Source organism: Spodoptera frugiperda, chromosome 30 (assembly GCF_023101765.2).
Source record: "Spodoptera frugiperda isolate SF20-4 chromosome 30, AGI-APGP_CSIRO_Sfru_2.0, whole genome shotgun sequence".
Taxonomy (NCBI): Eukaryota; Metazoa; Arthropoda; class Insecta; order Lepidoptera; family Noctuidae; genus Spodoptera; species Spodoptera frugiperda.
This window is the reverse complement of record NC_064241.1, coordinates 12,379,625-12,390,997: the sequence shown is the minus strand read 5'-3', so window position 1 is coordinate 12,390,997 and position 11,373 is coordinate 12,379,625. Positions and strand designations below refer to the sequence as shown.

The window sequence follows — 11,373 nt, the reverse complement described above, 5'->3', positions numbered from 1 at the left end:
ACTGATTAAATTTAGGCGCAGGGATCAGCGCACGCGCATTGCGGTATTTATATAGAGCTGGTATTACCAGGTCATTCTTAAATAGTGTTTGTTTTGCTAATTTTAGTCCAAAATGAGGACATTTTTGGATTATAATGTTTAAGTTTAAAATCGCCAATCAGTCTATAATAATTGAGATGATCATCAATGCTCATTCATTGTTACGTAAAAAATGCCTTTTCCCAGCAGGTTTAAAAAGCTTTAAGGTTTCTTTTATTTACTGTTTAGTGCCTAAAAACCATGTTTGATGATGTTGCTTAAAAAGTAACGTAAGTTTGAAATGCGCTAAATAAATGATAATATAGCTGCAATCAACTTACAGAGGCTTTGATGGCTGGGTGCGTGCTAGCTCTAAGTCTCCTGTGTTCTATTGCCAACAAATTGGATTGGCCTATGTTACAAAAATCAAATAAGTACTAACATAGTTTTTAAGTAGTACTATTAACAGTAATGTAACATTATCTTATTTTTGTACGATTACCCTCACAAAATTTGGAATAATGATCTGAAACTAGCTGACCTGGCAAACTTTGTACCGCCTCAAATATTTTTTCTCACCTTTTGGTCTTGCCCTGGATTTCCACAAATAATTCAAGAACAAATTTAACCAAATCGATCCAGTCGTTCTCGAGTTTTAGCTAGACTAACGAACAGTAATTGATTTTTATACATATAGATAGATAGATAGAAGATAAATTATTTATTATTTTGTTATTATTATAACCTAATAGGCAACCTAAATCCTTTGTTGTTAGACAGTTTGTGATAAATGTTATTGGAGTTGTGCACTATCGGGCATAGTGATAACATCATGACTAGGATTTCTATCGGCAATTCTTAAATGCGCAATGTCTCATAGTATTTGTGCTGTTGTGTGTCACGTTGTGCCGGACTCAAAACATAGATATAGTATGTATTAAGTTATGTACTTATAGAATAAAATACTAGACTCACATATACGCCATATATTTTTCCTTATGTTAACCTTCATTGGAGAGATCAATTTGAAACCTAATCTATAAATATAATATAATAATATCTATTTATATACTATAATTATTAAGGACATAAGGACAAATATTAAGAGGTTTTTTTTTATATTTATGGCAAATATTTTACCTAAAATGATGACATTTATTATCAAAATAAAGTATCGAGTTTATTCAAGTAAAGTTAATTAAGTTTATTTATAGAACAATAACAAATATCACACAAAAATCAACAGAGGAGTAATAAAACCATACTTATTATACCATATATAGCCCATTTTGCTAATAACCTATCAACATAAACGTAGGACGAAGGAAACCATGCCAATGAGCTTATGACATCGGATACTAATCTGGAATCCATGTTACTGTTTGTACAAATAGAAATAAATAAATAAATATTAAATAAATAAATATTAATATATTAACATTGTTATTTATTTATGTACATCCTATATAATTTTAACTCACTATTATATGACAAGTTGCAGTTAGCATTTCTAATCAAAACATTTTAATTTCTCAACAGTTAGGTAAAAATCCTAACTACTATAATATCATAAATGCGAATGTTTGTGAGTTTGTGTGTATATTTGTTACTTAATCACGTCAAAATGGCTGAAGGGATCGGGATGAAATTTGAAACAGTGATAAATTATGGTCTGGAATAACACATAGGATACTTTTTATTCCACGGGAACGCGGGCGAAGTCGTTTTCAGAACCTAATAAAGATACACAATTCACATAATTCACCGAAATGCAAAAAATCTTAAAACGTTTTGCTCAGACCGAGACCCATGGATCTCGTGGTCCGTCACGTGTGTAACTAATCAGCCAAATGACAAAAATAATTAGGTAACCAATACATCATTGTGTCGTGATTTTAACCAACATTACATAAAGAGGTTACATTCGGGTCAAGTATCACTGATAGCGGGCTTATCGCCGCATTAAACGAAATATAAACTTGTGACGTCATCTGATCCCGTCCATCTGTGTGTGTAATTACTAGGATGTATGAAAGTGAATGAAGTTGAACAAGGAACATAGAATCAAACCTGCATAGGTTACCTACCATGAACCTATATTTTTATCTTTAGAGTACAAAATCTTAACTGTAAGCAGCACGTATAGCCTGCGGACTGATTAGTGGGTTACTGGGGCTCTGGCTCAAAAAGCAGGAGTTGGAACGGGGTGGTTTTTAGTCAGAAGAATCTGGCATTCCGTCTCGCCTCACCCATTGTGCGAAAAGTAATTGGAAGATACTGCTCGTCGTATCGTAACATCGTAAATCGTGTATCGCACGTGTGTATAGCCTTTGCCCTAAACCAAATAATATTTTAAAATCTAAGGATTTTAACTGGTTCTCAAAGTGAGAGTCCGTAGTACGAGTTGCAGATATCCCATTGCTTTTATCAGGTAGACTGTAAGCTCGTTTGCCATCTTATTTTATACCCTATACTTTTTTTACAAGGAATACACTGAAAGTACTAAACATCCCATAGCACAATAATACTAACTTAACTGGAATGAAATACTTATACATTACAGACTACCCCTCTCATCTCGTCTCGTCTTGTAGCTCCACGGAGTCAAAAAAAGTATGTACCTATAATATGTAAATATACTCGTAAGTCGTACGTAATAATTAGCAACAAAGTAATTAAGTAAACATATATCTAGACCGTGTCAAGGCTGAATACTAAATTTCAGATGAGTTCGTACGCAGTTCAATGTTCGTATTAATTACACCGACGATATTACATTATAAATAGTTACTTATAATAATTTACATGTATTTAATACAATGTTTAACTATGTGGTGGCGGCAGTTACATCTACCACCACCCATTCTCTTCCTGCGAGTGTGAGTCATGGAGCAAGTACAAAGAAGAGATGCCATAATGTGATTGTGCACTGTGACAAAACAAATGGGCCCTGCCCAATCATACTAATACTATAAATGCGAAAGTTTGTGAGTTTTTGTGTTTGTTTGTTACTCAATCACGTCTAAATCGCTAAAGGGATCAGGATGAATTTTGGATCAAGGGTAGATCATGGTCCAGAATAACATATAGCATATTTTTTATCCCAGGGTACCATAGGCGAAGCGTCTGGTAGAACCTAGTGATATTACTAATTATAAAGTTGTAGATTATCAGAACTTGGAAAGTGGCTGCTACTGCTAGCCGTCTGATTAACGTCGATCGATGCCATCGACCAGCAACCGATCGATTGATTAGTCGCTCTGTACCCGTCCAAGGATTGAATCTACCACACTAATCGATCGACATCGAGTAATCCGATTCCAAATCGATCGTAATACCCTAAAACTGCAGATGTGTGGGTGAACTGAGGGACCACACCGGGAATTCGCGAAATAAAAGTTCTAGGATTTAGTAGTAGACCTAAAACAATTGTAGAACGAATCTGGGAATTTGTAAACAAATATATTAAAAACTACGACCCATAAAGTGTGGTCCCTCAGTTCTCAAAGACGATCAGTCAGATCTCGGAAAGTATCTTATAAAAGAAGGTTTTGTGAATACAGACATTTAGTAAAGAATTTGTAAAGATATCTATTAAATAACAGACCACAAAGCATTAAAGATAAAAAAAGTATAGCAACTGAACTGTGGTCCCTCAGTCCACATAACAAAGATAAATATTTTAGTGAATATTACTGAATAAAACCGTTATTATTTTACATAAAGTTTTAGTAAAAGTCTAAAAACATATTGTAAAAAGAAATGGATCTTAAATATCGAAGCATTTCGAAGATAGCGATGATTAAAAGTGGTCCCTCAATCCTCTCCTCCACTGACATATAGACACTGCTAGCTGCTAGACGAGAGGAATATCAGAAAGTCTAGTGTACTTAACATTTAGTAATAGTTTTCTACTAAATAATAGGTAAATAAAATTTTGTGTTCCTTACCTCTAAGCTGAGAAAATATATTTTTTTTAATCCTATGAAAATAGGTAGACCAGTGTGACCACAAAATCAAACAAAGTGTAGACAGTACTATTATTCTTTACTAGCTTTTGCCCGCGACTTCGTTCGCGTGGAATAGTGACTTCCGGCAAATTTTTGGTTTTAACCACACAGTTCCCGATCTCGCGGGATCTCTTCAAAAATGAGATGTGGAAGATATTCCAGGGAACTCTTCAAAAATCAACATAATGAGCTCTGCGTTTGAATTTAATAGATGTATACTCACTTAGGGCATTGAAAAAATAGTTTAAAAACGGACTTAAACTAACTTAAAACTAAAGAAAGCTACGAATTACGAATTTATAACAATTAAAAAAGAAACTATATTACAACCTATCCTCTATGCTATAATAACCAAGCTTAAACTAAATAATTTAAAAGAAACGACTTAAATCTAATCTAATTAATTTATAAATTAGACTTGCAATTTTATTAAAAAAACTAACTACAGTAACTACTAATAATCGATATCAAACTAAACCTACGTTAAATAGTTTAACCAGAAAACCAGGAAAACCCAACAAATAAACTTATTAATTGACAAATACAACGAAACCAATTTAGAATATACGAAACAGCAGGACCACTACAGACAAATAATCATACGACTGATAATACACTTTTTCTACGATAGTACCGAAGCGCTCGGCCGATACCCAACCAAATGAATGTAACGAAACCATAGCGCGATCTATTTCGATCCCAACGCCATCTATCGAGGATAAAGACAACTTGAATTATTTATTTATACTCCGTTCGGGCATTTTCTTTGAAACGAAATACTAAAAGTTTAATTATATTGATATTATTTTTTTCATACCTTTTTACTATTTATTTACTTTTTTCGATGAATTAAAACAATAACATGAACCGAAGTCGTGTAACGATCGACATAGAATTATCTATACTCCGTTAGAGCATTTTCTTTGTACTAAATGTTTTATTATATTGATATTATTTTTTTCATACCTTTTTACTATTTATTTACTTTTTTTCGATAAATTAAAACAATAACATGAACCGAAGTCGTGTAACGATCGACATAGAATTATTTATAAATAATTTATTTCTTATTTTTATTTTTTGATTTTTGAAATAAAAATATATCTATGTCCTTTCTAAGGTTCTAAACTATATCTGTACCAAATTTCAACCAAATCCGTCAAATAGTTGCGGAGATTAATGGTATAAGCATAGAATGTTCGACGTGATTCTTTAATTTGACATAACTTTTTTATTTATGAACCGATTGACATGAAACAAACACTAAATGTAAATTTAAGCATCCCACAATATATTCGTGAAAACCGCATCCAACTCGGATCAGCCGTTTCTGAGATTAGCGCGCACAGACGAACAGACAAACAGACAAACAGACAAACAGACAAACAGACAAACAGACAAACAGACAAACAGACAAACAGACAAAAAAAAAGTTAATTACATTTTTGGGTTCGACATCGACATAACAATAACCCCTGCTATTTTTTTTATTTTTATTTTCAATGTACAGACAGCACTTTTCTACGATTTTATTATATGTATAGATTTAATATATCATTATTTAGATGAAACGTTGTTTATTGTCAGTCTGTTGTTGTTGTATTGTATATAGAGAAACCTTAATTTATATAGGTACCGAATTTGAACGTACGTTACGTGCGTTCAAATTCCACATACCAACGAACGAACGAACGAACCTACCGTACGTTCAGACTGGCAAAGCCTACGTTCACACTCGCCAAGTTACGTTGACCGAATAATAGTACTGTCTACACTTTGTTTGATTTTGTGGTCACACTGGTCTACCTATTTTCATAGGATTAAAAAAATAATATTTTCTCAGCTTAGAGGTAAGAAACACAAAATTTTATATACCTATTATTTAGTAGAAAACTATTACTAAATGTTAAGTACACTAGACTTTCTGATATTCCTCTCGTCTAGCAGCTAGCAGTGTCTATATGTCAGTGGAGGAGAGGATTGAGGGACCACTTTTAATCATCGCTATCTTCGAAATGCTTCGATATTTAAGATCCATTTCTTTTTACAATATGTTTTTAGACTTTTACTAAAACTTTATGTAAAATAATAACGGTTTTATTCAGTAATATTCACTAAAATATTTATCTTTGTTATGTGGACTGAGGGACCACAGTTCAGTTGCTATACTTTTTTTATCTTTAATGCTTTGTGGTCTGTTATTTAATAGATATCTTTACAAATTATTTACTAAATGTCTGTATTCACAAAACCTTTTTTTATAAGATACTTTCCGAGATCTGACTGATCGTCTTTGAGAACTGAGGGACCACACTTTATGGGTCGTAGTTTTTAATATATTTGTTTACAAATTCCCAGATTCGTTCTACAATTGTTTTAGGTCTACTACTAAATCCTAGAACTTTTATTTCGCGAATTCCCAGTGTGGTCCCTCAGTTCACCCACACATAAACTGCATTAGTCGTATTCACAACTTGTAGTGCATATCTAGGACAATTTAGGTCTCATGTGCCGCCCCCTAGGCACGAGTGTAGTACTCACGATACAAGCGCTTCATCATTGCACCAATCATAATATTGATATGCCGCTAGTTATTGTCACAATGGTTACAATGCAAGTATATTATGTACTTATTTTATCTCTCTTGTTCGTATATGAATATGACATATTTAACGTCGTTAATTTACTTAAATGTGGTGCATATAAGTAAATAGATAAAATATCTTCTGACAACGGCCCCGTGATAATCCACTGTGGGACTTCGGGTCTCTTTAGCTTCTTCAACATAAGAGGGTGTACCAGTATATGCCTGCTTGGTAGGTGGTTTAGGGATACCCCTGCGTACGATGCGTCGCGTTCCGCGCGTTTTCAAAGAGCCATCAGACCACCACAGATGGGGTCCATTAGGGCTGATGCCCGATCCGGAGCTGTGGACTTCCTAGCGGATTACCAAGACTCCGGCTCGAAAAGCAGAAGTAGGAACAGGGTGGTTTTTAGTCAGTAAGAGTCTGACACTCCGTCTTGCTTCGCCCAAGGCGGGAGAAGTCATTGGATGATTTCGCCCCCTTAAAAAAAGGTGGTTTAAAGATCGCAGTAAGATGTAGGTTCATCAGAAAAATGGTAGTGCAGAACACAAGACAGCATTTATAAAAACTGAAAACTGTTAAAATAATCTCACTCACTTACTAACTGAGTGCAGTTATTTTAGTTTGATTTACAATAGCAATAAATAAAAAATATAATTGTACAGACGCAGACAGGTATGCGAAGTGTGCGAGTGAGAGGTCCGATGGTCTGCGCGTACACACGTTTCGTGACGAGTAAGTAACGGTATGACGTAGACGCAGATGGTCTATGACTTGGAACAGCATTGTCAAGTTCATTGCCTTAGAAACTTTTTAAACCATTTTCTAATGGTGAGTTTATTTTTAATTGTATTGTGAACCTGATTGAAAAAGAGTAACGCATGGAGTTTCTTGCTCGTTCTTCTCCATAGGAATCTATACTTTGGAACGAGCAAATAGCTTCACTAGAGGACTGACCGACAGACAGACGTTATTAATATTATTATATTTGCTTTGACGTTCAAAAATGCCTTCCTGGTCTAATTGAAATAAATAATTTTGACTTTGACTTTGATTTCGACATAATTTCTTTTAAACAACTTCATAACTGGAGTAGGATTTTCTTAATCATTTGCTTTCAAAGGATTGTTGTCTTGGTGTTGTCAATATGTTAGCTATATGAAAACTGACATGGAAATAAAAATTGGGTGGGTAGTTTTTTCCACATTTCTTGGTGTAAGCAGTCGCACCACTACGCGCTACGCTACGTGCTACGCGGTAGCACCATTAACCGCTACGCTAATAGCTACTCGGTGCGCTACGCTACGGATTGTTTTATTTTCATAATAATAATAATATATTGATTTTTGTAGCTGTAATAAAATTAAAGAATATTCAATTCAGTGCCAGTCGTTTAAAAGTTACGCACGTTTTAGTGATACAATGATATCATAAGAATTTATAAATACTGCTTGATCGTTTTACCACTTCATTCGTCAACGTCCATACCATGTTGAAAACACCGGTTCTCGTCCGATCACCGAAGTTAAGCAACATCGGGCGCGGTCAGTACTTGGATGGGTGACCGCCTGGGAACACCGCGTGACGTTGACCTTTTGCTCCTACACTTAATAATTTTTTAACCATTTCTAAAGACATAGTTTAGAAGTTCTCCTGATACTCATCAGGAGAACTTCTAAACTGTATAAAATTGTATATATACTTACAAGTTTACTATAGTAGTTAATATTCGCAGAATTTTCTAGCTAACATCCTAAATATCTAGTTAAAATACATTTAACACAAGCGACTCTGTTACGGTTTCACCCTCTCTGCTCGGTTCCTATTGATCATAGCGTGATGTTTTGTATAGCCTAAAACCTTCCTCGATAAATGGACTATTCAACACAAAAATAATAATTCAAATCGGACCAGTAGTTCTGAAGATTAGTGCGTTCAAACAAACAAAGTCTTCAGCTTTATACAGGAAAGTCCCAAAACGTCACAAATGACACATTAGTACTTGCCGTTGGTAGGTTTCGTACCAGCACCCTCATGTTTGAGAAGTGGGGTCTCGTCTTAAACCTCCAGGCCACCACAACATTCACGTCCCAGAGGGTCATGGCCATTCGAGTGATCCGCGGATATCGCACGATCTCCGGAGAGGCGGCCAACCTCCTTGCCGGTCTCCCGCCGTGGGATTTGGAGGCGAAGGTGCTCGCGCGCGTCTTTAGTTTGCGCGCCGACGCGCGTCGCCGGGGCGAAACTCCACTGCCGCGCCAGATTAATGCGTGGCGGAATGAGCTCCGGCGCGATCTCATGGCGGAATGGCAGCAGCGACTGTCGCAACCAAGGGCTGGGCTCGCTGTCATTGCAGCGGTAAGTCCCCTCTTTGAGGAGTGGCTAGAGAGGCGCCACGGCGTCCTCACCTACCGCCTGACGCAGGTGCTTACCGGACATGGAAGCTTCGGTAGGTTCCTGTTTCTGATTGGGCGGGAGGAAACGCCCGGGTGTCATCACTGCGAAGACCGCCCGGAGGACACGGTGGAACATACGCTTGCGGTCTGCCCTGCGTGGGCTGAGCACCGCCGTGTCCTCAGGGATGTGGTCGGCGACGGCGCCCTCTCGCGTCCGGCACTGATACAAGCCATGGTGCGGAGCGAGGGGGACTGGGATGCCGTCTCCTCCTTCTGCGAAGCAGTCATGCTAGCTAAGGAGGAGGCGGGGCGCGTGAGAGAACGAACCTCCTCACGCCCCAGCCGTCGCGAGAGACACTCCGGGCGTCGGGGATCGCGCGACGATCTCCGGCCACCGTAAGTGCGGGTCTGTGGACGGTGAGCTATGGTAGCTAGCTGCCCGACCAGAACCAGACCCGTGCGTGCGGCGCGTCGCGTTCTGCGCGCGCCTCAAAGAGCCATCAGACCACCACAGATGGGGCCCAGTAGGGCTGATGCCTAATCCGGAGCTGCGGACTACCTAGCGGGGTTACCGGGGCTCCGGCTCGACGGGCAGGAGTAGGAACGGGGTGGTTTTTAGTCAGTAAGAGTCTGACACTCCCTCTCGCCTCGCCCAAGGCGGGAGAAGTCATTGGATGATTTTCCACCCTCAAAAAAAAAAAAAAAAAAAAAAAAAAGGCCACCACAACATTATAGTACTATGTATCTATGTGTACCTAATCGAACATAGTTAATGAAGGACCTCCCAGAACGTCGTGAGAAACAACTTTTCTACAGACCGCTATGGCAACCGACCGGTAGTAAGTGCCGGTACCTACATGAATGAGAGCCAAGGACCACACAGTAAGTGGTTATCGAATTAACCAATAAGGCACCTAGCAAGATGTGTCTGCTTCAAGGAAATAATACCATCGACCGGGTTAGACTACTTAGTTCATTTCATAGAGGAAATTCTCATTAAAAAGTAATGAAAGAAGTGGAGTACGTATGAACGTAGTATTAGTGAAATTAGGTTCATTGATGGATTGATTATGCTCGTGCCATCTTTTTTTTTTTAAGTGAGTAAAGGTCTGTTCCTTTAGGGTAAACGGATGATGGTGTCATTTCTATTGGATTTGCAATTCGGGTATAGAAAAAATCTGAGTCATTAACATGAACCTATGTTTTTAATAAAGTAAGATAATTAGATTTATTTCAACTTTGTTAATAATATTTTTCTTTTTAAGACTTTCGAAGTTATATTTTTCTCTATTTCAAGTGTCGGAGAGCCAAGAAAACAATGAAAACCGACGTAAAACAACGCTTGCGTTGTGTTTCGTTGTGTGAGTGAGGTTACAGCAGATCCAATTATCCCCCTTTCCAATCTTCACAATCCCCGATATCCTAACAACCCATAAAAGGCCAGCAACGCACTTGTAACGTCTCTGGCGTTGCGGGTGTCCATTGGCAGCGCCGATTGCTTATCATCAGGTCAAAAATACCAGCTTATTAAACATAGATTGTAATTTTTCTTCTACCTCAATAAAACACATTCTATCAATTTACAAACATTTAAAAAATTAACATTGTCTAAATTCAAATACTGTCAGTGATAACAATTCAAATATTACATAATTATTGTTATCTTTCAAGACATAATGTACAACACCTACGCCCGAAACTAATATTATAATTTCTATGTAACTAAGGATTATTTCTTATCACATCTCGAGAACATTTACTGCTATTCACGTCTATTATTATATTCACTAATCCCTCAGTTAACAAGAGAAACGTGCAATCACTTGAAACTTGGTGATTTAAGATATTTACAATAACATTTTAACTGTTTGTAATAGGCTAACTTTAAATATTGAGCGCCTGATGTAATACTCTTAGCAAAGTGAGTTCATAACGACACTTACTTATTTAGCGCCTGAAATAAACATTTTAGCAATATGTGGTTTGATGACTTGCGTTCATTTATTGAGCAGGCGTTGTTAAAATATGAGCGTGTAATTGTAGTTTATGTATGATAAGTATTCGAGAAATTATCAATAATCGACTCAATAAAAAGTATATAAGAGATGAAAAGTGATAATTTCAAATTGCTTAAACAGTCCTATTAGAAAGATATGACATGCAACTATGTATAACGAAGACAACTGTCCTGTTTAATTAGTAAAAGAAAAACAAATTAATTAATCCCATGTGTAGTCTGATTGTGTCGACAGGCTTATTAATTTATGGCCATTATTTATGGTTAAAGAACAATGGAATAAATGATGCTAATGTCAGTGCTAGGAATTTTTGCTTGTTGGTCTATAAAGCAGTAGGCAAAAGTGA

At 36.9% G+C, this 11,373-nt stretch overlaps 1 non-coding gene across 1 annotated transcript; it reads left to right on the top strand.

Moving 5' to 3' along the window:
• The first annotated feature begins 8,087 nt into the window (after window positions 1–8,087).
• On the top strand, window positions 8,088–8,206 carry LOC126912855 (5S ribosomal RNA). The gene has a single exon (XR_007707488.1). It is a non-coding gene; the product is annotated as a 5S ribosomal RNA (ribosomal RNA).
• The last annotated feature ends 3,167 nt before the right edge of the window (window positions 8,207–11,373 follow it).